The sequence below is a fragment of the Tetranychus urticae genome, chromosome 3 (genome assembly GCF_039701765.1).
Source record: "Tetranychus urticae isolate SD_2017Ah chromosome 3, NJAU_TeUrti_SD_1.0, whole genome shotgun sequence".
Taxonomy (NCBI): domain Eukaryota; kingdom Metazoa; phylum Arthropoda; class Arachnida; order Trombidiformes; family Tetranychidae; genus Tetranychus; species Tetranychus urticae.
In genome coordinates this window covers 22747111-22773457 of record NC_142960.1, presented here as the reverse complement: position 1 = coordinate 22773457, position 26347 = coordinate 22747111, and the positions used below count along the sequence as shown (strand labels likewise).

The following is a 26347-nucleotide window of genomic DNA, read 5'->3' as shown; positions in this document are numbered from 1 at the left end:
ATTCATCAGGATCATTAGATCCTACGCAAATGTCATCGACATAAACACATACTTTTCTTAATGGCATATTATTATCGCTAGAGTTCTCTGAAAGTAAATCACCTAAAATTTCTGTCATTCGGCGTTGGAATATAGCAGGACTATTCTTCCAACCGAATGGTAATCTATTCCATTCGTATTGGCCAAATGGAGTGACAAAAGCACTAAATTTTCTTGTTTCAGGTGAAAGTTTGAGTTGCCAGAAGCCTTCTTTCAAATCAATTTTGGTAAAGTATTTGCAACCACCAAAATTGTTAATTACAAAATCAATTAAAGGAAATGGAAATGGATCTAATTCTGTTTGTTTATTAATATCTCTATAGTCTATGCATAGCCTAAGATCACCATTCTCTTTTGTTGCGAGAGTGATTGGAGATGAATAAATCGAGTTAGAATTAGAGATGATACCTTTCTTCAATAACTCAGATATTTTTCTTGAGCCCATTGGTATCTATTTTTATTTAAAGGATAATATTTGCGCTTAACAATCGCATGGTTTTCTTTAAGTTTGAAATGAACGTAAGGAGTGTCAGTGTCAGGAAGCTGATGACTAACTATTTCAGGAAATTTTTGAATAACATCATCCTTGGATGATATCTTCTCTACTTCGTTGCATTGTCTATTTACTAAATTACAATTCAACATTTGCAAGCCTAAACCTAATGGTCCTAAGCCATGTTTTCCTATTAGTACATCATAAGGCATATAAGACTTATCTACTACTCCAAATGATAATTCAGCACTTTTACCATAGACAGAAATGTTAATTTTTGTTTCTTTTGAAACATTTGAGGTATTCCCACCAAAACCTCGAACAGAAAAGTTACAATCAAAAATTGGGGAATTTATGAAATGACTTTTGTCAGATCTAATAAAATTAAAGTCAGAACCTGTATCCAGCAAACATGAGTTAATTGTACCACTGATAATGGCTTCACACTTAGGGTCGATGGGTTGCTTCATTAAAGGCAAGCTAACACTAACTGAAGGACTACTTAAATGTAATGATGGTATTGGCTGATGGGTTGTCGATGATGGACTGATGGTTGATGGTGATTGATTGATGGATGATGGGTGATGGGGAGATTGGATCGATAAAGACTCTGGGTTATCAGAAACATAAAGATTGTGGTTCGATCGACCATCGCGTTGCTTGCTAACCTTATGATCAGAAAAAGACTTTTCATTCTTACCTTTTAAATGAAATGGTTTGTTGACTTTCAAGGGCTTCAGTTTTTCCAAAGATGACCTAAGCTGCTGTCTATCTGCAATGTCTTTGGCCAATAGTTGATTTTGAAGTTCCTCTGGAAGTCCCATCATAACACGGGTAACAAAAGTGTCTTCGTCTAGATTAGGGTGCGCGACTTGTATCAATCTTTGCTTTTCATAGTAGTAGTCCATGAGAGATCCTCCACGGTATTCCCATCTATCTGCTGCTAAAGCTGTGGCAATTCGATTTTGTCCAAATGAGCACAGAAAGGATTCTTTCCAAACTAACCAATCTTCTGGAACACCATCTCTTACCATTGAGTTGTACCATTTCGATGCGTTTCCATCTAAGTTCGCCTTTAAACCATTAATTTTTGATGCGTCTGTTGACCAACCATTGTGAGCACATAACTTCTCGTAGGTGATCATCCACGTCTTGGCATCTTCAGTTTTTCCATCAAAAAGTGGAATGTCCAATTTTTGCACTCTTTTAGTAAGCGGCATGAAAGATTCTTTTAAACAATTAATTGTAGCATTAAAAGCTTCTTGTTGAGCACGGAGCATTTCCGTCACAGTAACCATTAAAGATGATTCCATTGTTGGCGTTGAATTAGAAACACTTGGAGATTCGTCAACCTCGCTGGTATCACCAAACACATTGTCCACGTAAGGCACTGCTTGCTCATTAGTCAAGGTAACACAAATGGTTCTTGTTCTAACAAGATTTTCGATGGCTGTAGCTACTGCACTTTTATCTAAAATAACTTGATGATTGTTCAGTGCTTGATGTTCCTCATCAAGGAGAGTCCACTCTGATGAATTCGGTAGTTGATACCTTTGTAAAACAACTCCTTCATCAGTACGCACAAAATTAAATTTTATTTTAACAGACATCCTGTCGACTGCGCCAGAATGTTGTGTCCCAAAATCAAGAAAATAAAATAATCAAAAGAAATGAAAGGTTGGAAACACAACACAAGTGTAAACTTAGTGTAAAGCAAAAAGTAAAGTTTAATTGAAATCAAAAACTAATGTTTACGGGTTGAAGATTAGTGAAACTCTGAAAGTGAGCTCTGAAAGTGACAGTGGACTCTGACTTATGTTTGGTCAGTTCGGGTTTAAATAGGGAAAATTAGGAAGTGACATATGGTGTACAAATGTGTAAAGGAATACAACGGACGGAAATGAAGTCAAGTGGTCATAGCCTGAGGGCAAGTTAAGGAGAAGAGATTGGTGCAATAAAGTAGCTTATTGGATTAAGCAAAGAATGTGAAAGTCGCAAAGATAAGTAATTATCTCAACGGAAAATTGTGAATCTAAGAAGAAGATTTGAATTAAGTATTACAATTATATGAATTAATTAATTAGGTAGTGATGGATGGAAGACTGATGGGGTGATAGGCTGATGTGCGATTGATCGGTGATCGGTGATGGGTTGATGGAAGAAATATAAAATTTCAAGAGTGGGACATAACACAAAACATGAAACAAGATTAACTCTTTGATTAGACTTTTCATTCAACATATGATTTAATCAGATTAGATTCAAAGATATTCTTTATTCCTTTCAATCTAATTATCATTCGAATCTTTTTTTTTGCCTTCTCAGTTTTTCGACTTTTCCTGTAGATTTTCATTTCTTCATGAAACATTCTAACTTCTGAACTTCTGAACTATTCTTTGATCCGAATAATTCTGAAAATCAATTAATAAACATCCGATTTGATAGTTTTGAAAAAATGAAAATTTTTGAGTTTAATCGAATGAAATATTTTCTTGAAAATCTCAATTTCAATCCAAAGAGTAAAAGTTTATTATGACTTCGAATTACAGAGACAAAGACAATTTTTTGGAAAAATCTCAGTTCATAGTTTTTGAGAATTGAATAGTTCTGAAACTCGTTCGATAGTTCCGAAGAGATTAATGAAAATTTTTGAGCTTTAACCGAATGAAAGGTTTTTTAGGAAAAATTTCAATTTTCATTCAAAGAGTTTATTATGACCTCAACTTCAAAGAAGCAGAAAAATTCTTGAAATCTCAGAAATCTTTGAGAATTTAGATGAGTAAAGGGGAAAATTTCATGGTGAAATCAGTGATTCCTTTAAGAGTGAATTAACGAATCAAATGATTTGGAAAAATATTTTTCAAAGTTTTTTTCGAAGAAAATTACGAAATTTGTTGTAACTAAATGTGTCAGTTTCATCCAAATATTTAGACTGTAACTGAATCGTAAGAAATGAGAAAGGCTTGAAATTTGCAGATTAATCGTTTTTCTGGGAGTAAATTTATCTTTTTTTCTGTTGCCTCTAAATTGAATTTACTTTCTAACGCAAACATGATCAAAATGTCATGTTTCAAGATAACCAGAGATAATCAAATAACCAGGAATTGATCAGTCATCACAGTTATCCTAACAACATTGCACTTAAAACTGGGAGTGAAAATAGTAAAAAAAGGAAAATCCTTTCCATCGAACATTACATTTTCCAATGAATGACATGATTTTTGAGAAATGATTTACTCTTATGACATGAGCATGAAATTGAAACGCGAATGTTTGAAATGAGAAAATGATTAAAAAGAAAATGTTGAGAGAAAAAAAAGTTGTTGGACTTTCACTTGTTCATTAACTTTATTGTGTGATGTTTTTGGGTTGCAAGTTTGCATGATTTTACTTCATTCATTCATTTGATTTTGTGATTTGATTTGTTGTCGACACAAAATTTATCATTAATCAAAAATTTTAGGACAATGGAAGAGGAAGAAAAAAAGAGAGAAAAGAAAAGAAAAGTTAAAAGGTGTAAAAATAGTAAATGATGATGATGAAGAAAAGGCCATTTCGAGATTCGTCTTTTCCTGGTTTCCTCCAGACTCATGATTGGAATCACCATCATGCTCATCATTATCCTTTGAAACATTCTATTGGAATTGAGGCCAAAAAGTTGATAAAAGATTGTTGGTTAGGTTAATGATGTGAAATATCGTGATGAATGAATTTTCCATGGAATATAACCAGAAGAAGACGATGATTATAGAAAGACATCAACACATTCTGAAGAGATGATGATAATGATGTTGGAAGATGAGATTGAATCCAGTGTTAAATAATGAAACGAATTGATATATTTCGTCTCTACATTTTACTCCATTGTTACAATGTTAATTAACAATAAATTATCATTTATCATGAAAAATTGTTAACCTTTCCTCTTCTCTGGTTAACCAGATTTCGCCCCTTTCCTCTCTTCCATCAATTACAATTGCCTTTGATTTTCATTTGCATGATAATCATCCTGAAAGCAAACAACATTTAGATATTAACAAACCACAAATTATGGTTTTCCAATCATTAACCATTATGCACAGTTTCTGCCATCATTAACGTTATCATCACTCCCTGTGAGTCCAATGCTATCAATGATAACTAGTAATTACTTTATAATCAATTTTGTAGAAAATCGAAAATTTCTGTTCGTTGCATTCAATGGTCAAAATTCAAAACTTTTTCAACTTTCATTTTCTCAGGATATTGAATCGAAACTCTTTTTAACAATTTTATCGATTTCGTTGCGAATCTTTTCTTTGGGTCAATTTTTGATTCTGTTTGGAGAAGAGTAAATGAAAGTATTTTTATGAGATTCAAGTGATAAGAATGAAAAGTCGAATTGAAAGTTGCAACTCATTGAACTTATTATTTATCAATTTTAGGTCATTGGTTTAGAAGAGATGAAAAGTTCACACCCTGAGCAGTTATTTTCACATTATCATGCATTGGAAATCAAAATGCATATCAAGAGCTCTCATGACGAGATAAAAAGATGTTCTTGTAACTCATTCTGACAATGAATTGAATGCTCAATGTTTGATTGATGATTCGAGAGGCTTCACTTGCTGCGGTCAGAAACATGACAGTTATTGCTGATAACAGAACTTTTTTTCTCTTCCAAAATTCTGTCCAACTTTGAGTCAATTTTTGCCGTTGAAATACAAAGCTAATTGATGTTGAAAATTTTGGAGAAAAATTTTCTTCTCATGACACTTTGATTGATTCACCGTTTTATTGTAGAAACGATAATTTATTCAACGTTTAAAAGGTAAATTTTGGCGAAAAATTTACTGAATAAAATTGAGAAAAGTTGAGAGTTCAAGCAAGTTCTGAATGAAACTCGACTTTTATCGTATGAAAAGTGAAGCAAAGCGTAAATGACATTCTCATGAATATATAAAATGTTATCAAGTCTCGTTATCAAAAATGCGTTGGAGTTGTAATTGAAAAAATGTTAACATTTAGAAAGGTTAACCTGAGTTTAGACGAAAAATTTGGCGAATAAATCATCATGAGAATAAATGTTTAGCTGAAGATAATTCATTCCCAGTTAATTGAGAAAAGGTGAAATTTTAAAGAAATATTGATTATTGAAATTTCAAGAATTTGAAGATTCTTTCAGTTAAAATTTTGTGAAAACCTAAGAACAGTTTCTACCAAATGTTCATTTCAATGTAAAAGCTTTTCTTGAAACTTCTTCAAATGATGATGACTATCAGAAGAAAAGAGTATTAAAGTGTATTTTGCATGATAATAAGTTGCTTGGGATTGCCTTTCAATTGCGAATAATTTAAATATTTGTATTTCTTTTCATTATTTACTTGGAATCACAGAGTTTCCCAAATTATGCAAAAACAAAGGAATCTTTTGCCTGTTCCAGTTGTGGTGTAATTAGTGGTTAAACATCATGGGCATCATCAACAACAGGAGGTGCATCTGACGAAAAGGATTATCATTGGAATTAAAGGAGACAAAAGGTTTGTTCATTTGAAAATTAAACTATTTTTTTAAAGGAAGAACAAAAAATTTGTTTTTCTGTGATTTTTCCAATTCTTCAGGAAAACTTTGAACATCATCATCAGCTTGATGAGCCTTTTTTCCGTTCATTTTGTGCAAAACTTTACTTTTTTATCTTCATTTTGTGGTTCTCTTCTGTTTCTTTTCATGCAAATTTGCTCTCTACTTAACCATTGACTTTGAATATCTTTTGATTTCATTTGCAAACATTGTTGATGACAGAACTAATCATTTCATTAATTAGTTGAACCCGCTAATTATCATGTTGATCATGGCTGTGAAACTCTTTTTTTCTTTTTCTCTGTTATTCTTTATTCTGTAAAGCTTCACCTTCATTCCTTGACTTTTGCCTTTCAATTCACACAGTTTTTGCTCCATTGTCTTTCTTCCCTTCTTCTTGTTCATTATTTCATGATGAACGGTTAAAGAAGAAAAGAGTAAAAACATGATGAACAAGAATGAAACAGAAAATCAATCAAAACCAATGAAGGTCATGATAAATGAGATATTAACGTGACTTAAATACTCAAGTAAAAATTTCATTAATGACCATTTACTGTTGAATAAACAAACCTCACGAATGACATTAGTGGCTTTTCAAGACTAGGCATTACAACGAAGTACAAAGAAGTTCAACATTGGATTCGATTTGCTCATTATAAAGTCACTCAGAGTCAAAACAATTTTACAACCAACTTCGTCATGCAAAAGGTCAAAAACTAAAGTCAATCACGTTGTCATATTTTTCAATTTTATAACTTCGAGAGAAGCGATTATAAAGTAAAATCAGTAACATGAAATCATCCGAATGACCATAAAAATTGATGCAACTTAATTGTTGCTTATCAATCGATGAACAATTTCCCGATTGAATAATTCAGAATGAAATATTCTCAGGTATTTTACCGTTCAATGTCTTTGCTCAGTTTGTGGTTTTGTACATTTTATGAGCATTCATTTTACGCGATCGATTTTTTCAAAAGTAATTTTTTCGCCGATTTTCAACTTCAAGTAATGAAAAGAAATCTCAGAATGAAACTCGAGAAAACGATATTTTGAGGTCTTTTTTGATCTATTTTTGCAAAGAATTTTGGAAAATTAGAAAATCGATTTTCGATCCAAAAATTTTGCAAAATTCTTTACGGAGGCTATTTCACTCGAAAATGAAATTTTTTCTCATTTCTCCGCAATTTTTGCTTTTCTTCGAGTGTTGAGTATAAAATTGAGACAAAATTTTGAGTTTATTAGAGAAATGATTTCTTCGTTTATCATTGAGTTTGGAATTTTCATGCGCTTTCTACTCATTACAATATCGATCGTTTCAATTACAGTTTACCTAATCTGATATTTTGTTGCAATGCTAATTGTCGATTAAAAATAAACCATTAAATTGTTAGGAAAAGACTGACTCTTGAATGTAGCATTGAGATTAAGTTCGAGACTGAAAGTTTGGGAATGTTGTTTTTGCATTAAAGCATTAAACTTTCAACTCTCTGCACTTTTAATGTATTAATATATCCTGCTGAGAAAAGGATTTGATTAAAGGATTATGAAAACACTGAATTTGCAAGTTTAGAGTATCATGATGCTGATGATTTACTTCATAAAAATTTCAAATGAAAGCTTAAAACCATTGAAACTTTACAAGAGTTGCTCTTGAAAAGAGCAAAAAACAAACTCTTTTTGTCATTCCTTCAAAGCAGCAAAATGATGAAGCAGCAAAAGGCAACAAATGTTTAATTGCAATACAAAAACCAAAATGAAAAATGAAAAGATTGAGATTTCAAGTTAATCTCATTTTTGGGAAAACAAGAGTTTAGTTCACCTGTGAACTTATTGAATGTTAACAAGGTTGAAATGCGTAAATAGATTACGACAAAATTATCAAAGTTTATTATCATCTTTGAGCATTTGTCTGTGAACCTGTTAAGGTGTCCATATTAGGATCCGGAAGAAGGAAATCTTTGACTGTTTTCATCTTCTTCTTTGATTCTTGTTTCTCTTGAGATGAACAATGAGCTTTCAGCTTTTTCCAATAAGATTTGGCTGTTTGAAGCAACAAAGAGAATAAAAGAAACGGAATTACAAATCTGAAACGATCAGGGAATGATAAATAATTGCATTATAAAGCCAATTCAGCTTGGTTTTATCTGACAACTGAATCAATGAGAGTAAAGGAAAATTCTTACACTTTGAATCAATCATTAAAATTGTCAAATTTTTCTTCTTTTGTTGCTTCGATTCATTACATTTTAAGGTTTAGAAACTTGTATTTAATCGCAATTATCATTATCATATCATGTGTTAAACTGTGATCAAAGTTGACTGTTGAAGGACTGACATTAAATGTTGATCTTTGTCTTGCTTTTTGTTTTGTTGGTGAGGTTATCATGAAGAGAGAAAAGGTTTTCAGGTTGTTGTTTGAAAACAAAAGAAACAAAAAGTACAACTTGGAGTGATTTTTGAGAACAAAAAGTGTTGTTCCATGAAAGATGAGATGAACCTGAATAAAAGTGAACAAGCAATGGATGAAAGAATAGAGAGAAAATAAAAATCTCATTTGATTGGCAGTCTCATGATGATACGATAATAACTTAGCCCATGTCAATCACATTCTAATTTTTCTTGTATTCCGTGTTATTCTGTTTTTTAACACTTTTGGGTTAGATATTTTTACACTCCCAGTTTTGAGTTGAAGTTGAAATGAAAAGGAAAATGTTATCAGTGGAAATAAATTTTTATGGTTCACCATGAGTTTGAGATGGTAAAACATGACAGAATACAAGAATTGAATCAAGAAAAATGTTGAGAAAAGAAAAACTTTCAGCTAAAAGTGTTAACAAAATTTCAACATTACCATAAGTTTAGACGAACATGCATATTTATAAAAGAAATTTTCATATCAAAAACTATTTTCATTCGTAAATTTAATACAATGTTTAACATGAATATTCAAACAAAATCAAATCGAAATCTAAATCGTAATCGATATTTTGATTAATTTTCATCTCCAAATGTAGGCAGTTTAAAAACAACTGAACTTTACTTTTTTCCTCGTCTAGTGACTTCCCAGACTAGTGATATTATGTACTGTGTGTGAACCCTCTTCATAGCTTGGATCTAACTTCAATGTCCGTATGTTTACCCGTAAAACTGTAGCCATCAAAAGTGACAGTAACAGTAACGAAACGTTTCCTCTTTATGTGATCTGAATGGCATAATCTTCGAATGTGATGCTAAAATTTGTGCCCGAAATGAACTATTACTGGATCTTGAAGTCGATTTGAATTTTAGTGAAAGTAAGGATGAACAAATTATAAGCACGTCGTTGAACCCTAACCCAAAACCAAATGTAACTGAAAACTGAAGAGCCATAAAGTTGAATTGCTTATCAACATGTAAATGTGTATGAATATAATTTTTGTTTGTACTATTTTTTGTCTTTAATGTCCAACTCGTTTTTTTCTCGCCTTTTTCATCACTCCAACAATGATAATAGTTAATAAATCCTTGAAAATCTTTAGAAAATTCGTCTTTATTCCTTTCAAAATGTCGACACTCAATCGAGTTTTGAGCTCAAGATTTTCTCAGGTTTTTAATCTTTGACCATCTTTTCTCGTCTCTTTACCCAAACATCGAGAATGTCTGTTGTGTGTTTCATCTTGAAATACCATTTCAAAATATATTTACAAGCAAAAATAAAGAAAAGAGCATTTTCTTGAAACAAAGCTTACCACTGAAACAAGGTTGACATGTTGATCCTCTGATATATACATTAACAAACTGTTATCCCTGTTCATCTCTTTTCACAAACATTTTGCCTCATCCTTTTTGTTTTTAATATGTTCAACTCTGTTCATTCCATTGCTGCGGTTTTCCACTCTTGATCTTGTTATATCATGCAACCTTAACCTTTATCCTTTTCCGTATTCAGTTCATCATTTTTCACTCTTTCAAAGTTCTTGTAATGCTTATCATTTTTCCTTTTTCATTCTTTTCTTTCTCTTGATAAACTTTTGCCTTTTCTTGATGCATCCAATTGAATTTGAATGATGAATAAATATTGATGTTATTTAAATTTGTCAAATCTCTTTCTTCTCATTCAACCAAATGATTTAAACACAACTTATTTACCTTAATTAAACAATTTACCAGCAAATTTGATTGAATGAAAAGAGCAATTTTCTTTGGGCAAAAATGTTCACCAAAACTTGAATTTCGCTGAATTTACAAATTCATCTTTAATTGGCTAAATATTTGTCTGTCAACTTTTCATTTTCCATTGAATAATTTCATTATTGAAGGTTGACTTTGAATTGAAAAATATTTCCTTTCCTTTTGTTCCAATTATCAGAAGTTGATTAAAATCCTTTGCAGGGCAACTTTGTTTACCTGTAAATTCACTTTTTGTTCAATTCAATTTACTTAAAAATTGAATTTGCTTTACACTTTTCATTGCTTCACATTTGTCGCAATATTGACTGAACCCAGGAATAGCGGACAAAAAGAGACAGAAAAGATTGTTAAGGCTGTAATAATTATTATCGAATTGAACAGTAATAAGATTAACATGGTATTCCAATTGAGTTCATTTCGAGGTAACACAAAAAGTAAAAAAAGAAATGCAATTTTTTGCTCTACTTTTGTTTCTTTTTTTCACCTCAAGCTTTTTCTTTCATCATTACAATTACATTATAATATTTACCATTTTCAGATTCATGATGAGATGACTTAAAACGGGTTCAACTCCTTTGTGGTCTTGGTTTGCAACTCTAATGTGATTATTATAAATTAAAGATGAATGGCAATAAGAGTGGCAAGTCTTTGCTTCAAGGTAAATTAATGGCAACAAAATAGTAGTGAAAAGTCAATTAGCAAAAGCAAAACAAAATGCATTCGTTCAATGAGAAGATGTGATTCAAATTAAATCAGAGTAAAAAGCGATGCTAATGAACCTTTTAACTAACTGAAAAGCACAAAATACTGAAACGCATTTTCATTGAAAAAATTGATTGAAAATCTTGCATTCTCAAAACACAATACAAACTGTGCAATTTTATATTCAGTTGAGCAAATTGAAAGAAAATGAATGAACCACTTGCATGGACAGTTCGAGTTATGATAAAGAGTTGATTGATTTTCTGCCAATTTTTGATACCAAGTGCCCAAGGAGGTTAAATCACATTAGCGATAAATCTCAAAATCTCACACTCGATATGTTCCGAGTTTTCTTGACTCACAAAGTCCATCCAATCAGCGGAAAATTCATCAGCCAAGACAGTTCGATTAAGTAGTTTGATTGAATGAGAAGCAATGATTGTGTAAAGGGTTCCCAGTTGATGATGCATTTTAAGCAAAAGTTTAATTTCTGTGTTTTTTCAGAGTCAGAGTCACTAATGAAAGTATGAATATCAATAGCTTTGTGCTTTCCATGATTAAGGTGATGTTCAAGAGCTCAATGTAGATGAATTGTTATTAGATGCAGACGTATCTGAATGATCAACTTCTCAAGTTTATCCATGTAAACATGTAAATGATCAGAACATCGGCTGGAAGACAATGACAAGAAATATCTTTATTTATTTCGAAAATTTTCTCATCCATTTTTTTCGAAAAACTTATGAAATGAAATGATCCATAACTTTTATTGCTGCCGTTGGTCCATCGCAAATGTTGCAAATCCATGATCAAAGTTAATTTCAAAATGTGTTAACCATTTCATTGAAAAGTTTTTCCTTCTTTTGACTTTGCCTCGTCGAGTTGAAAATTGCCCTCAACCTGGTTTACACTATCTGATTGAGATAATTTGAAGACACCACAGAATTGACAGAATTAATGGGAAAACTGAAATACATCATGAAATGTGTACATTATGAAGCGTTAAACAAGAGAGAGTCAAGAGAGAAAAAAAGTAAAATCGTTTAACCCTTTTTTCTCTTCATCACAGTAATCATTGCTATTATTACTATCATGACGATAAACATTCGAGACACATAAATATTATATATTATCACATTATTTTCACTCAAATTGTTTCCTTCCCAATCCAATATAATACAATCAGCAAATCATTTCTTTTCGTGGCTTTCATTTCAAATCTCTATTATTGTAAATAAAAGGCAAAGCAAGAAAAAAATGGATAAAAAAGAAAGAAGATTGAAAAGAAAATCTCATTTTCATGATGAAATTTCATTTAATACTTTTACATCAACAACTTGTTTAAGGTGAATACTTTTACTTACCTTTTCCCTCTAATCTCATTGATTCATCATGTTTATGGTATTTGGATGATTTTTCATCCCATTTTCACCTTTACAATCATCATGGGCCATCATCAACATCATTATCACCACCATTATAACTGTAATTGTAATCATCATTTGAAAGGATTTACAATGGAAATCTTTTCTTTTGCTTTCATCTTAACGATGAGAAAAGTAAATGGACTTCAATTGAACCAATTTGTCGACCATATTTTGTGTGTTCACCTTTCAAATGGAACCTTTGATTATTTAATTTACTGTCCATTTTGATGATCTTTTTTGCCATTCATTCAATCTCGACTGATAAACTGATCAACAACTGATACACTTTAATGGAAACTCAATTTTACCATTCAACCCAAAATTGAACTCAAATTTGTTTACCAACATTAACTTTCCCAACAATGAATCCAAAGTTGAGATAAAAATTATTCCAGAAAATGCGTTATTCAATATTTACTGTTGAAAGATAAAAATAACAATTGCAAGCTTATTTTCCTTCTCTCTTCACTCTTGCAATTGATAAAAACATGAAAAGAGCAAATAAATGATGGTCAAAGGAATTGATTCAGTTGTTCTGAAAGTTCTTCAAGATATTAGACGAAAATTTGTATACAATTTTTTCCCTTGTTTTCCTTGTTTACACTAAACTTCACTAAATAATTGCATATTTTACTTGCATTTACTTGGTTCAATTTCAAATTGATTGTTGACTGAATAAATAGAAACCAAGAATAACATTCATTTTTCATTTGCTGCTTCATGGTTTCGATACATAATGGTTTAACAAGAAAAGAAGAAAAAGTTTTTCTGTTTCAGCGAATCTGGTTAGACAGTCTTTTCGAGGATCAAGAGGTTCTCTTGACGTACAAGAATGTGAACATTGAATTGCATTAATGATTGTGTTTTGTTGAAATCAAGAGTTGCGAGAAAATTTACGATAAATTTTGATTTACTGATTTATTTTCATTGACATTTTTCATGGATTCTGATGATTCATTTTCATTGATTTTAGTTGTCGTTTTTAATCGTTTGCTTGTATTTATTGCAATTCAGTCTTTTTTGGCTGCTTCTTGACTCAATCAATAATTTGAACTTGAAATTGAGACTTTTGTCTTGTTAAAGAGTTGTCTTCACTTTGCAAGTCTAGTTGGTAAGGATGAAATTAAATTGTCTGATAATTGATTAAACGTCGAGATGAAACTTGAGATGTTTCATGATATTGGAAAAGCATTAATTGAGTTTACTCTATTGATTTTACCATTTAACTTACTGTTTATCGATCAAAAAATTCAATGTATAACATTCACTCTATTCATTGAAAAAAGTGTCGATGTTTTTACTTTGACCTTTTCTCTTTTCACTTTATTCACGAAATATAGAAATACATTGAAATACATTGTGCGACATGCGATAAGCTTTGACGGTGCTGGGTCTTTATGGGTAGGAGGTTGACTACATTAATAACATTTTATAAGTTCAATCGAAGGGACTCGAAATAGATTAAATACTTCCTTCAACCAATGATGGTAATGACAGTACAAATGTTAGGGTTGTAGAGGCAAGCGATGTTGCGAAAGTCGGTGTTATTAGAGAAATTTTGAGAAATGAAAAGCCGACATTCGATTGTTCAATGCGATCAAGAAACAGATGAACCTAAAATGAGAAAATATTAATACAAACAATAGAAGATAGAAATAGCTTTTATTCAATAAAGGACTTACATCATTGTTGACTTGGAATGAATGCTTTCCATATGATAGTGAATAAACTTCATCGAAACTTTTGTCGGAAAGATGATGAATATATATCATGTTCCAGATGACGAATAACAAGTAATTGAATCGCCATACAAAGTGAATTAATTTATCTATACTGAACTCATTCCAAAATTGGACAAAGAAAATGAAATTTGCCATTGTTAAGAAGGCGAAGAAAATCGCTATTGGGAATCTTAGAAACGAATCCATTTTCTCGGTTATTACAGCAGCAATGCTATACATTGAACGCACTTCTCGAATTTTCTCGATGGTCAAAGCACGACTGTCGATATTTTTAAGGGAACGAATGTGCTCTTCAACAGTGAGCCAGCATGCATGAATGTGGAGACAAGATTCAACAAGAAATTGAAAGTACAACGGATGGACTACAAGAGAAACGGCTTTTATCAGACCAAAAGTTAAGATTTTCCAGAAATGAACATAATCGTTCGGATCGTGGATGATGGTAATAAAGCTATCGAAAACAGCCATCAAGATACACTGCACAATATACATGATAAATAGACACGAATAAAGACGTCGAATTTTAGTGAAGTGGCGATAAACTCTCGCATTGCCCAGATTGCATCGCGTTTGATTTTCAAATAAGTCAATCAAATCGATATATTGCCACCGCTTTGACCGTAATGTTACAATCCAAAGTATCTTTGAAATCAAGTTTGCATGGCGAAAGATTAGATGAAACTTTTCGAACACATTGCTTGTTTCGGCTGTCGAAGTATCACAGTACATCAAGTAAATAGATGCAGAGATGAGTAGCAAATGCATAAAGGTGAGCTTCTTGCCTTCAAGCCGCATCATCCATGTAAATACACCGATGGGTTTAGAACTTGAAAAATGCCCATCCATGGTAGTAATTTGGAACGAATATTATCTCCTAGATTATATAACTATAATTGTGTTACTATGATTAGATAGATTAGTAAACGAATATTGATGAAATGAATTTTACTTAACACGTAAGCTAAAGTTGGACATTAACTATTAATAATTGAAGTGCGCATCTATTACAGATAGTATGTATAATTACAGATCAATGAAATAAATTTAGTTTTTCTAAATTTGCAATCAATCATCAATTTAAGAAATGAAAATTTCATAACACTAATCAATTGATTGAACAAGCTTTATATTTGGATTCACGCTGTTTCATTCGCATTCAATTTTCATTTTCATTTAAAAATGCTCTTTGATTCAGTTTGGTCAAACTGAAAAGCTGAAGCTGGGGAAGTAAATTGACCTTATTTTCCTGACAATGAAATGTTATTATTTTCAGTGTTACAAAAAGTTTCGAAAGTTTCCAGAAAAAGTATGACAATAGAAGCAACAGCATGATCCAATGACGGATGAGGCAACTGTGTTTAAATAATAATAGAGGAGGCGACGAACATGGCTGAACTTTTCTTTTCACTGAATATGTTAAATGCAAGCCACATTTAAAGACTCAAATTTCCGATTAAAAAAAATTATCGTCAATAGGAAAAACAAAAAACAATATAAAATCTCGGTCTACAACTTCACAAAATGCAATAGAAGTTTAAACTCAGATAGCGATTTTATCAAAAGACTTCGAGTAATTTTTTATGGTTCCGGTTTTTATACCCCTAAAAGCTCTTCCGGTCATGTAGTCAAATCATGGCTTACAGGCTGTTTGAAAATGTTCCTTAGAATTTTTTGGTTTGGCCACAATTTTTACACAAAAATTTGATGACTTTTTATATTGTACTTAAGTGAACACGAAAGTTCCTGCCGTCTTTAAGTGGATTTTCAAACAATTAGTACAACTTAGTAAAATTTCTTCAAATTATTCGATTTTTTCTAAAATATTAAATCAAATTTCATGACCAAAACATTGAATAACATGCGCAAATTTTGATTGAATGTAATTATCATTTATTGAAATTTTTGATCCTCTTAAAAATGATGGACAATCAAAATTACGAAAAATTAACATTGATCGATAGCTTTTATTCCATATAATCTTTAATGAAAATTTACAAATTTTAATCATTGCTACTAGATAATTTTTTAGTTTTAATTGCTGATAAATTATGCTTTTCTGACTATTTTCGGGTAGGATTTTTATTTGAATCTCAAAAAAATGAAATATCCTTTCAATATAATGATTTGCTGAAATAGTGCATATAATGTCGCAGGACTCTTATTCAAGACATCACAATAGAGAGCAGCTTTTGTTTGACGAGTCAAGATCAACTTAGAACAGAAAAAATAGTAAATTTGAGTTGCAAGAGATTTTTACTTGTTTTTTGAAATTGTGTGCATCATTGTTGTTCTAATGTGCAACATACGATTACAGAGATAAATTTTGATGGTGCCGGGTCATTGAATAGGTTTGTAAATTGACAACATTAATAACTTTTTTTATCTTCAATCGAAGTGACACGATAAGGAGATTAAATACTTTCTTCAATCAATGATGGTAATGACAATACAAATGTTAGGGTTGCAGAGGCAAGTGATGTTACAAAAGTTGGTGTTATTAAAGAGATTTTGAGAAATGAAAAGCCGACATTCGATTGTCCAATGCGATCAAGAAAAAGATGAATCTGAAGTGGAAAAATAAAAACGAAAGAAAGGTAGAAATTGCTTGATTCGATAAAAGACTTACCTCGTTGTTTACTTGTAATGGATGCTTTCCATATGAAAGGGCATAAACACCATCAAAACTTTTGTGTGAAAGATAATGAATATATATCATATTCGAGATGACCAATGCCAAGACAGTACATCGCCATACAAAGCGAATCAATTTATTTAGACTGAGCTCAGTCCAAAATTGGACAAAGAAAATGAAATTTGCCATGATGTAGAAGCCGAAAAAAATCGCTATTGGAAATCTTAAGAATGAATCCATTTTCTCGGTAATGACAGCAGCAATGCTATACATTGAACGCACTTCTCGAATTTTGTCGATGGTCAAAGCACGCCTGTCAATGTTTTTAAGCAAACATATTTGTTCATCAACAGTTAGCCAACATGCATGAATGTGTAGACAACACTCAATAATCAATTGAGTGTACAACGGGTAAATGCAAATAAAGACTGCTCTTAACAAACCAAAAGTTAAGCTTTTCCCGAAATGAAAGTAATCGTTCGTACCGTAAAGAATCATGATGGGTCTATAAAAAACAGAAATGAAGATAGTCTGCACAACAAACATGATGCATAAAGGCACAAAAATACGACGAACTTTAGTTGAGTGACGATAAACTCTCTCATTGCCCAGATTGCATCGCGTTTGGTTTTCAAATAAGTCAACCAACTCTGTATATTGCCACCGCTTTGACCGTAATGTTACAATCCAAAGTATCTTTGAAATCAAGTTTCCATAGCGAAAAATTAGATGAATTTTTTGCAACTTACTGCTTGTATTGGCTTCCATAATATCAGTGTAAATCAAGTAAATAGCTGCAGAGATTAGTAGCAAATGTATTAAGCGAAGCTTTTTATCTTCAAGTTGCATCATCCATGCAAAAACACCGATGGGTCTAGAACTTGTAGAATGGCCATTTAGATCAGTAATGCAAATTCGAGGCATATTGTGAAGCAAATATTAAATAATTGTAAGAATATGTAAATTAGTGAACGAATATTGATGAAATGAATCGTAATTAAAACGCATTAGTCGAACTAGATATTGGCTAGTTTAAGTGCGCATTCACTTTTAATTACAGATCAATGAAAAAAATCGAGCAATTCTGAACTTTCAATCAATCATTTTAAGAAATGAAAACTTTGAACACTAATCAATTGATAACAAAAACTTTATATTTGGATTCACGCTGTTTCTGTCGCATTCAATTTTAATTTTAAAAATACTCTTTAAGGCAGCTTTTGTAAACCAAAGACTGAAAAGTTCAAGCTAGGGAAGTAAACTGACCTTACTTTCCTTACAATCTAATGTTATAATTCAACTTTCAGAGTTACAAAAAGTTTTGAAAGTTTCCAGACAAAGTATAACAATAGAAGCAACAGCATGATCTAATGACGAATGAAGCAAGTGTTCTTAGATATTAACAGAGAATGGAACGAACATGACTGAACTTTTCTTTTCACTGACAATTGTGACTATGTTAAATGCAAGCCACATTTAAAGATTCAAATTCCCGATGAAAAAAATTATCGTCAATAGGAAAAACAAAAAGTAATATAAAATCTCGGTCCTCAAACTAACGAAATGGTGTAAAAGTTCGAACTTAGAAAGTTATTTTGTCAAAAACCTTCGACGAGAGTAATTTTTTATGGTTGCAGTTTTTATACACCTAGAAGCTCTTCAGGTTATGTATTTAAATCATAGCTATTAGGCTGTTTGAAAATTTTCATTAGAATCCTTTTAGTTTGGTTTCAATTTTGCGATAAAAATTTGTTGTTTTAACTTTTACATTGTACTGGATGTATGGATTAGGCAAACACGAAAGAAGAAACGCAAAAATTTGTAAAAATCGAAATCAAAAGAGAATTTTTCGTTTTTTGGAATTATATTTATCATTGTTGTTTGAATGTACTGTGCAATATATGATTACAGGGATAAATTTTGATGGTGCTGGGTCGTTGTGATAGGTTTCTATTAATAAATTGACTACATTAATAACTTTTTTCACCTTCAATCGAAGTGACTCGATAAGAAGATTAAATACTTTCTTCAATCAATGATGGTAATGACAATACAAATGTTAGGGTTGCAGAAGCAAGTGATGTTACAAAAGTCGGTGTAATCAAAGAAATTTTGAGAAATGAAAAGCCGACATTCGATTGTCCAATACGATCGAGAAATAGATGAATCTGAAGTAAGAAAATAGAGAAAAAAGAAAGTGAGAAATAGTTTTTGGCCAATACAAGACTTACCTCATTATTGACGTGGAATGGATTCTTTCCATATGAAAGTGAATAAACTTCATCGAAACTTTTGTAGGAAAGATGATGAATGTATATCATGTTCCAGGTGACGAACAACAAGATAGAGATTCGCAGTACAAAGCGTATAAATCCAATTAAACTGAACTCATTCCAAACTTGGACAAAGAAAATAAAACTTGAAATTATGTAGAAGGCGAAGAAACTCGCTATTGGATATTTATGAAACGAATCCATTTTCTCGGTTATTACAGCAGCAATGCTATACATTGAACGCACTTCTCGAATCTCCTCGATGGTCAAAGCACGACTGTCAATATTTTTAAGGAAACGAATGTGCTCTTCAACTGTAAACCAGCATGCATGAATGTGGAGACAAGATTCAACAAGAAATTGAAGGTACAACGGATAAGTACAAATAGCGAGTACACTGAATAGACCTAAAACTAAGCTTCTCCCGAAATAAACAAAGTCTTTTGATTCGTGTAGAATCTGAATAGACTTATGCAAAATGAAAATCAGAATAATCAGGAATGTCATGGCGAATAAACACGAAAAAAGACGACGAATTATAGTTAGATGACGATGAACTCTCGAATTCCCCAGATTGCATCTCGTTTGATTTTCAAATGAGTCAATCAACTCGATATATCGCCATCGCTTTGAGCGTAAAGTCACAATCCAAAGTACTTGCGAATCCAAATTTGCATGACGAAAGAATTGCATAAAACTTTCCATTCCATTGCTTGTCTTGGCTGCCAAAAAATCGAAGTACAACATGTAGATGGATGCACTAATGAGTAGCAAATACATGAAGTAAAGCTTTCTGCCTTCAAGTCGCATCATCCATGCAAGTAGACCGATGGGTTTAGGACTAGAGGAATGTCCAACAAGAGTAGTGATTCGATACATAGTGTTGAACAAAGATTACTGCTTGGATTAAATAATTATAATCTTGTAATTTAATAGATCAGAAAAGGAATAGCTATGACATGATTTACTTAAAAGCGTCCGACGAAAGTGAAGTTCGCATTTGCGTATAATCACAGATCGATGAAAGAAATGCATTACTTCTCAACTTCCAATCAATTATTAATTTAATAAATGAAAACTAGACACTAATCAATCAATTATAAAAGCTGGATTCAAGCTGTTCAATTCAGGTTCAATTTTTATTTTCATTTAAAAATGATCTTTACGTCAGTTTGGTCAGAAGCATTAGTCAGACTAATGTTACATTGCAACTTTCAATGTTAAAAACAGCTTTGAAAGCAAACACGATCAATGAGATAAAAAATAAAATAAAATCTGGTTCTAATCAAGAGAACAAAAATGGAATTCAAGCTCGCACTTCCCAGTCAACTCGAGTCTTGTGGTGCAAGCAAACCAGAGAAAGCGTTGAACCAGCTATTATTTGGAACTAGATATGTGCGGCAGTGGCATACTGTTTGCGTATAGCGCGAATTAGAAACTGTGTACCGGTTGTTGCAAAATTCATGTCTAGAATTTTTCGTGAATAACTTTGCAACCGATAGAGATATTGCAAAAGGTTTTTCCATTATCGCATTTTCTTAGGTTTTCATTTGACTACGTGCTCCTGCTAATTCTCGCGGTCGTTCTGACATGGAAAATGCAAAGATTGTTTCAAAATGAAAAATTTGAGAATATTTATTTTTCTACCAACGTTGCAGCTGCGGCTTCGTTGCAGGTTTGTCTTGACTTTTGTGGAACTTGGCCAGTTTCGTTCAGTGACTTTGATGTGTTCTTTGATTAGATAATATGTTTTAATAAAAAATGTGCAATCTTGTCCGCTAAAATTGGCCCTTTTCAGCATTCAAATTTTTATGCAGAAACTATTGAAAGCTAAATTTGGTGAAGATACCTATCACAGTTAGTGAGAAAAGGTCAATAATATGCTGTAAATAACTTTTGCCTCACCCGTTATTTGATTACATTTTCATGTTGCAAACTACACTTGTTTACAATATTTCATCTACAAGAGAGGAAAGACAGAAAGATGAACTTTGCTGGAAATAGCAGCATTTGTTTCATTGAAAGATTTCTCGAAAGGTATTCGATGAGTTCAAAGTTCTAACTTCGATTCAATTTGTTGAGTTTTAATTTGTTATTTTATTTTTTAGCTTGCTTCATCGACGATGATTTTTCATCAAGAATTTGAGTCTTTAAAAGTGGATTTAATTTATTGTATTCAGTGAAAAAAACTGCAATCATTCGTGATGGGTGCAAACATCAATGACATTAATAACATTGTATTTGCTCAATCGAAGTGACTATACATAAAGAAATTAAATAATTTCTTCAATCAATGATGGTAATGACAATACAAATGTTAGGGTTAATGAGGCAAGTGATGTTACGAAAGTTGGTGTTATTAAAGAAATTTTGAGAAATGAAAAGCCTACATTCGATTGTCCAATGCGATCAAGAAAAAGATGAATCTGTAATGAAAAAATAGAAACGAAAGAAAGGTAGAAATTGCTTGATTCGATAAAATGAATCTAAAATGGAAAAATAGAGAAGAAAGAAAAGTATAAATCGCTCATCTCGATAAAGGACTCACCTCATTGTTGACTTGGAATGTATGCTTTCCATATGAAAGTGAATAAACTTCATCGAAACTTTTGTGCGTAAGATAATGAATGTATATCATGTTCCAGATGACGAATGAAAAGATACTGAATCGCAGTATGTAGCGTGCAAGTCCAATTATACTGAACTCAGTCCAAACCCGGACAAAGAAAATAAAATTTGCTATGATAAAGAAGGCGGAAAAAATCGCTATTGGAAATCTAAGAAACGAATCCATTTTCTCGGTTATTACAGCTGCAATGCTATACATTGAACGCACTTCTCGAATTTTCTCGATGGTCAAAGCCCGACTGTCGTTATTTTTAAGTAATCTCATGTGCTCTTCAACAGTGAGCCAGCACGCATGAATGTGGAGACAAGATTCAACAAGAAATTGAATGTACAACGGATAAACTAGAATAGTTAATACATTGAACAGACCAAAAGTTAAGCTTTTCCCGAAACGCAAATAGTCCTTTGAATCGTAGAGAATCATGAGAGGTTTATAGAAAACTGTAATCAAGATACTCAGCATAAGAAACGCAATGACATAACACGAAACAAGATGACGAATTTTTGTTAGGTGACGACGAACTCTCGTATTGCCCAGATTGCACCTCGTTTGATTTTCAAACAATTCAATCATCTCAATATATCGCCATCGTTGTGAACGTAATGTCACAATCCAAAGTATTTGTGAACCCAAATTTGCGTGACGAAAGATCAGAAAAAGCCTTTCGATTTTATTGCTTGTCTTGGTTGCCAAAAAATCGAAGGATATCAAGTAGATAGATGCAAAGATGAGAAGCAAATTCATAAAGGTGAGCTTCGTGCCTTCAAGGTTCATCATCCATGCAATTACACCGATAGGTTTAGAACTCGAAGAATCTCCAACCAGGTTAGTAATTTGAGGCATAATGTTGAACAAAGGTTAGTTAGTCTAATTAGTTATTAACGATCAGTAATGAAATGAATTTCAGTCAAAGCGCATAAGATCAAAGTGGACATTAACTAATTGAAGTGCGCATCTATTATAATTGCAGATCAATGAAAGAAATACAGATTTCTCAACTCCCAATCATTCATTATTTTAATAAATAAAATTATTTGATTGCAATTGATTTCAAAAGTTTTTTATTTGGACTCATGTCGTTTCATTCTGTTAGGGATATAGTATTAATTATGGTTAGTAAGGGTCAGCTTAGCTAGCTTACTCATCACTTGGCTATCTTAGTCAATGGCTAGCTATCTGACGTCAGAGATAAAATAGAGTATAAAAAGTAGAATCAAAAGCACATTTAATCAGTCTTGTATTAGTCTAAGTTTACACTTGTTATTAACAACTTCTTTTCTCATTTATTTGTCACCCTTCATTATTAACCCCACATTATTAACCCTCAGTATTTATTTCAAAACCTTAATAAAGTTAATTCACATTTACAAGTCCAATCGGTCCTCCCTGAGCGAGTCTTATTTATGGTTAATGTTTTTATGTCACCTTCCTCAACATAAAATGGTGGAGATGCCTCGTCTCTGACTTGGTTCTGTGATAAAAATTAACTTTGTGCCCTTTCTAAGGTCATATTAAGGAATTTGAAACCGAGGCTGCCTCGTATCTATTCCTACCTTCAACGTTCTCTGAACAAGGTTTAGTGAATAGGAGCGCTAATACGCGGCTGCCGCATAAAAAGCCTCCTTAAACCTCTGGTTAGTTGTGCTTTACAATTCTTGAGAAAGTGAAGAAGACAACAGCGGCTGCCGCTTAGTCTTCTGACCGATCTCAAGAATACTGAGATAGTTCTCTGAACTATATTGTGTTAATATAAAAGTGGATATATTTGATGAAGTGGCGTCAACAAGTGAGAAGAAACAAGAATCTGAAACCTGGTTCATAAGTCTCAACAAGCTATTGAACCCTTTAGTAGAAATGAATACCTACGCTAATTTAGACAAGAGTAAGCTAATTGAAATCGCCACACAATTAGGCTTTAAAAATCCTGATGACTTTACTGCTGAAGTATTATTAGCTAAAGTCATTGATGCCCACAAGATTCAACAGATTTATGATGGTCTAGTTCCTAATGTAAAACCTGAATCAACAATTTATGAAGTTAAAAAGCCTTGGGATGTAGCTGTTAAATTAAGAGAAAATGGATTTTCTGAAGATGTAATTGGTGCTTTAGTTACAAGTGGAATCAGAGAAATTGAACATTTAAAGTATATCACTAAACAATCTATGATTGCTAGTAATATAAACGCTATGCAAGCTGATAGATTAGTAGCTTTATATGGGAAAAAGCCTGATCCAGAAGTTCAAATGATTAACTCGTACACGAATGGTGACTCAAGAATCCTAAGTAATAAAGCCTCAGCAAGAATAAGAGTTCAACAAATAAGATGGCCATTTAAAAAAGAGGGAGAACAATTGCCCTTCCACGTGTTCATAGATACTCTAGAGCATGACATGAGAATGGCTGATCCAACTAAAAGAGAATGGGTTGATTTCCTAAGAGGAACTCTGAACGATGAATCAAGAAAGGTAGCTGAAGACATTATTAAAGAGGAACCTGAAATCGAGTACGAAAGCTTCAAAATTAAATTACTAAAAAGAGTTGTAACTAGCAAAGATCGAATTAACGCCTACACAACACTCAAGAGCTTAGTTTTTGATATCAACACTGGTGATATTAATAAACATATAACTTTGGTAAAAGAACAAGTACGAAGAATAGACCCAACGGTAACTAATGAAATGTTCATATTAACTTTGTTGAACACTTTCCCTTGGAATCTATGTACTGAAATTATGGAACATTTAGACTACAATGATAAAGCTGAAGATCAAATCATCGGAAGAATAGGCATCAAGCAGGTGAATTTAAAGACTAAGAAAACCGAAAGACCTGATTATCAAAAGACTCCAGAAAGAAAGAAATTTTATGAATCAAAATTCAATGAGAGATCAAGGTCAAAGAAGTGGTGTAGTCAATGTAAAAAGACTAATCATAATACAATAGACTGCTATTTTAAAAAGAAAGATAACTCAAATCAAATCCAATCACCAAATAAGCCAACAAATCAAGCATCATCTTCAAATCAAATTGGACTTTTAAACGCTAATTCAGGAAATCTTAAGTTTGACATTGATAAACCTCTCGATTCAAATAATGCTAATCTCAAACAAGTTCAAGAATTAATTCAAAGAACTAACAAATCTTCAATTCAAAAATTAGAAGAAAACAATTCGAAAGGTCAATCAGTTATCTATCCTATCATTGATATAAGAGAAAGGTCAACAAATACAGAACTAAAGACACTGTTGGATACAGGAGCCTGCACTTCATTAATCAGTGAAGAAACTGCTAAAAGATTAAATTTACAAACTTATCCAATTGAAGTCAAGTTTACAGGAGTAAGCGACTCAAGAATAACTTGCACTAAATGTGTTCCATTGAAATTATATTCTGGACACAGAATCAGAATGATGGCTGCCTACGTTATCCCTAACTTGAACAATGAATTGTTGTTCGGAGTCAATGTAATCAGTTATACAAACGCTCAAATCATTGGCCAAGGAGAAGATAACCCTTTTAAAGTTAGAAGATATCGAGACGGAATGATGGAAACCTACGATGTCGAGATTGAAAAGCCAAATCAAGCAGAAATTGAAATCTTATTCAAGTCATGGTTCGGAGATAGTTACGACCCAAAGAAGTTAAAAGCTATGAGTGAACTGACTACTGATACTGAAAGAATAATAGATGCATATCCTGAAGATTCAAATATAATAGCATTAGTCCGAGAACTTCCAGTAAAAAGAGAAGATTTTCCTAACCAAATTGATGATGTTGAAAAAGCTTTGAAGGCTACAATAAACCCTGAGTTATCACAGTATGATCAGCAGAAATTATTTAAAGTATTGTTGGAAAAAAAAGACGCGTTCTCTAAATCGCCTTACGATTTAGGTTGTGTTCCAGCAAAAGTCTGTAACATCAGAATCAATATTGGCGATAAGCCAATTCCAAAGAAAAAGCCATTTCGACTTCAAGAAAAAGTCAGAATGGAATTAAGAAATATTGTCAATGATTTAATATCAAACAATATTGTTGAAAAATCAAGAGCAGGAGGTGGTGCACCAGCTTTCGTAGTGCCTAAACCTAATGGTACATGGAGGATGGTTATTAGTTATGTTGAGCTAAACAAACTAATTGAAAAAAGAGTATATCCAATGCCTAACATAGATGACGCGATCAATATGCTTAGGGGGAATAAATACTTTACAACTCTAGATCTAGCACAAGGCTATTATCAAATCGAGCTACCAGAAAGTGAACGAGATAAAACTAGTTTCGTCACAGAAGAGGGTTGTTTTAGATTTAAACGACTACCAATGGGACTTGCAGACTCGCCAGCTTATTTTCAAGAATGTATTAACGCAGTTCTAGGAGACCTCAGATACACTTGCTGTCTAGGATACTTCGATGATATACCTATTTTTGGAAGGACGATTGATGAACTATGCGATAATATGAATAAAGTCTGTCAAGCATTAAGAAAGTATGGATTCAAATCAAGAATCTCAAAATTAAGAACTGGAGCTACAGAATTTGTATGCCTAGGACACTTAGTGTCAGGAAAAACGGTCAAACCAGACCCAAAGAAGATCGAAAGAGTGAAAAACCTAAAACCGCCTAAGATCGAATTCAATTTTTGCACAAAAATACTATTGACGTCAATTTGGGAAAGCA

General features: G+C 32.3%; 1 protein-coding gene across 5 annotated transcripts in view; it reads left to right on the top strand.

The window, feature by feature from the left end:
• The window catches only part of LOC107365195 (putative G protein-coupled receptor No9), a 69661-nt gene that overhangs the window by 18306 nt on the left and 25008 nt on the right, over positions 1-26347 (top strand). For 4 of the 5 annotated variants that reach the window (XM_089269762.1, XM_089269765.1, XM_025161470.2 and 1 more), the window contains one exon: positions 5908-6051. The exons of the other annotated variant lie outside the window; for it this stretch is intronic. The gene's annotated coding sequence lies outside the window, so the exon portion shown is untranslated. The remainder of the gene's footprint in view (positions 1-5907; positions 6052-26347) is intronic. 5 annotated transcript variants of the gene reach the window in all.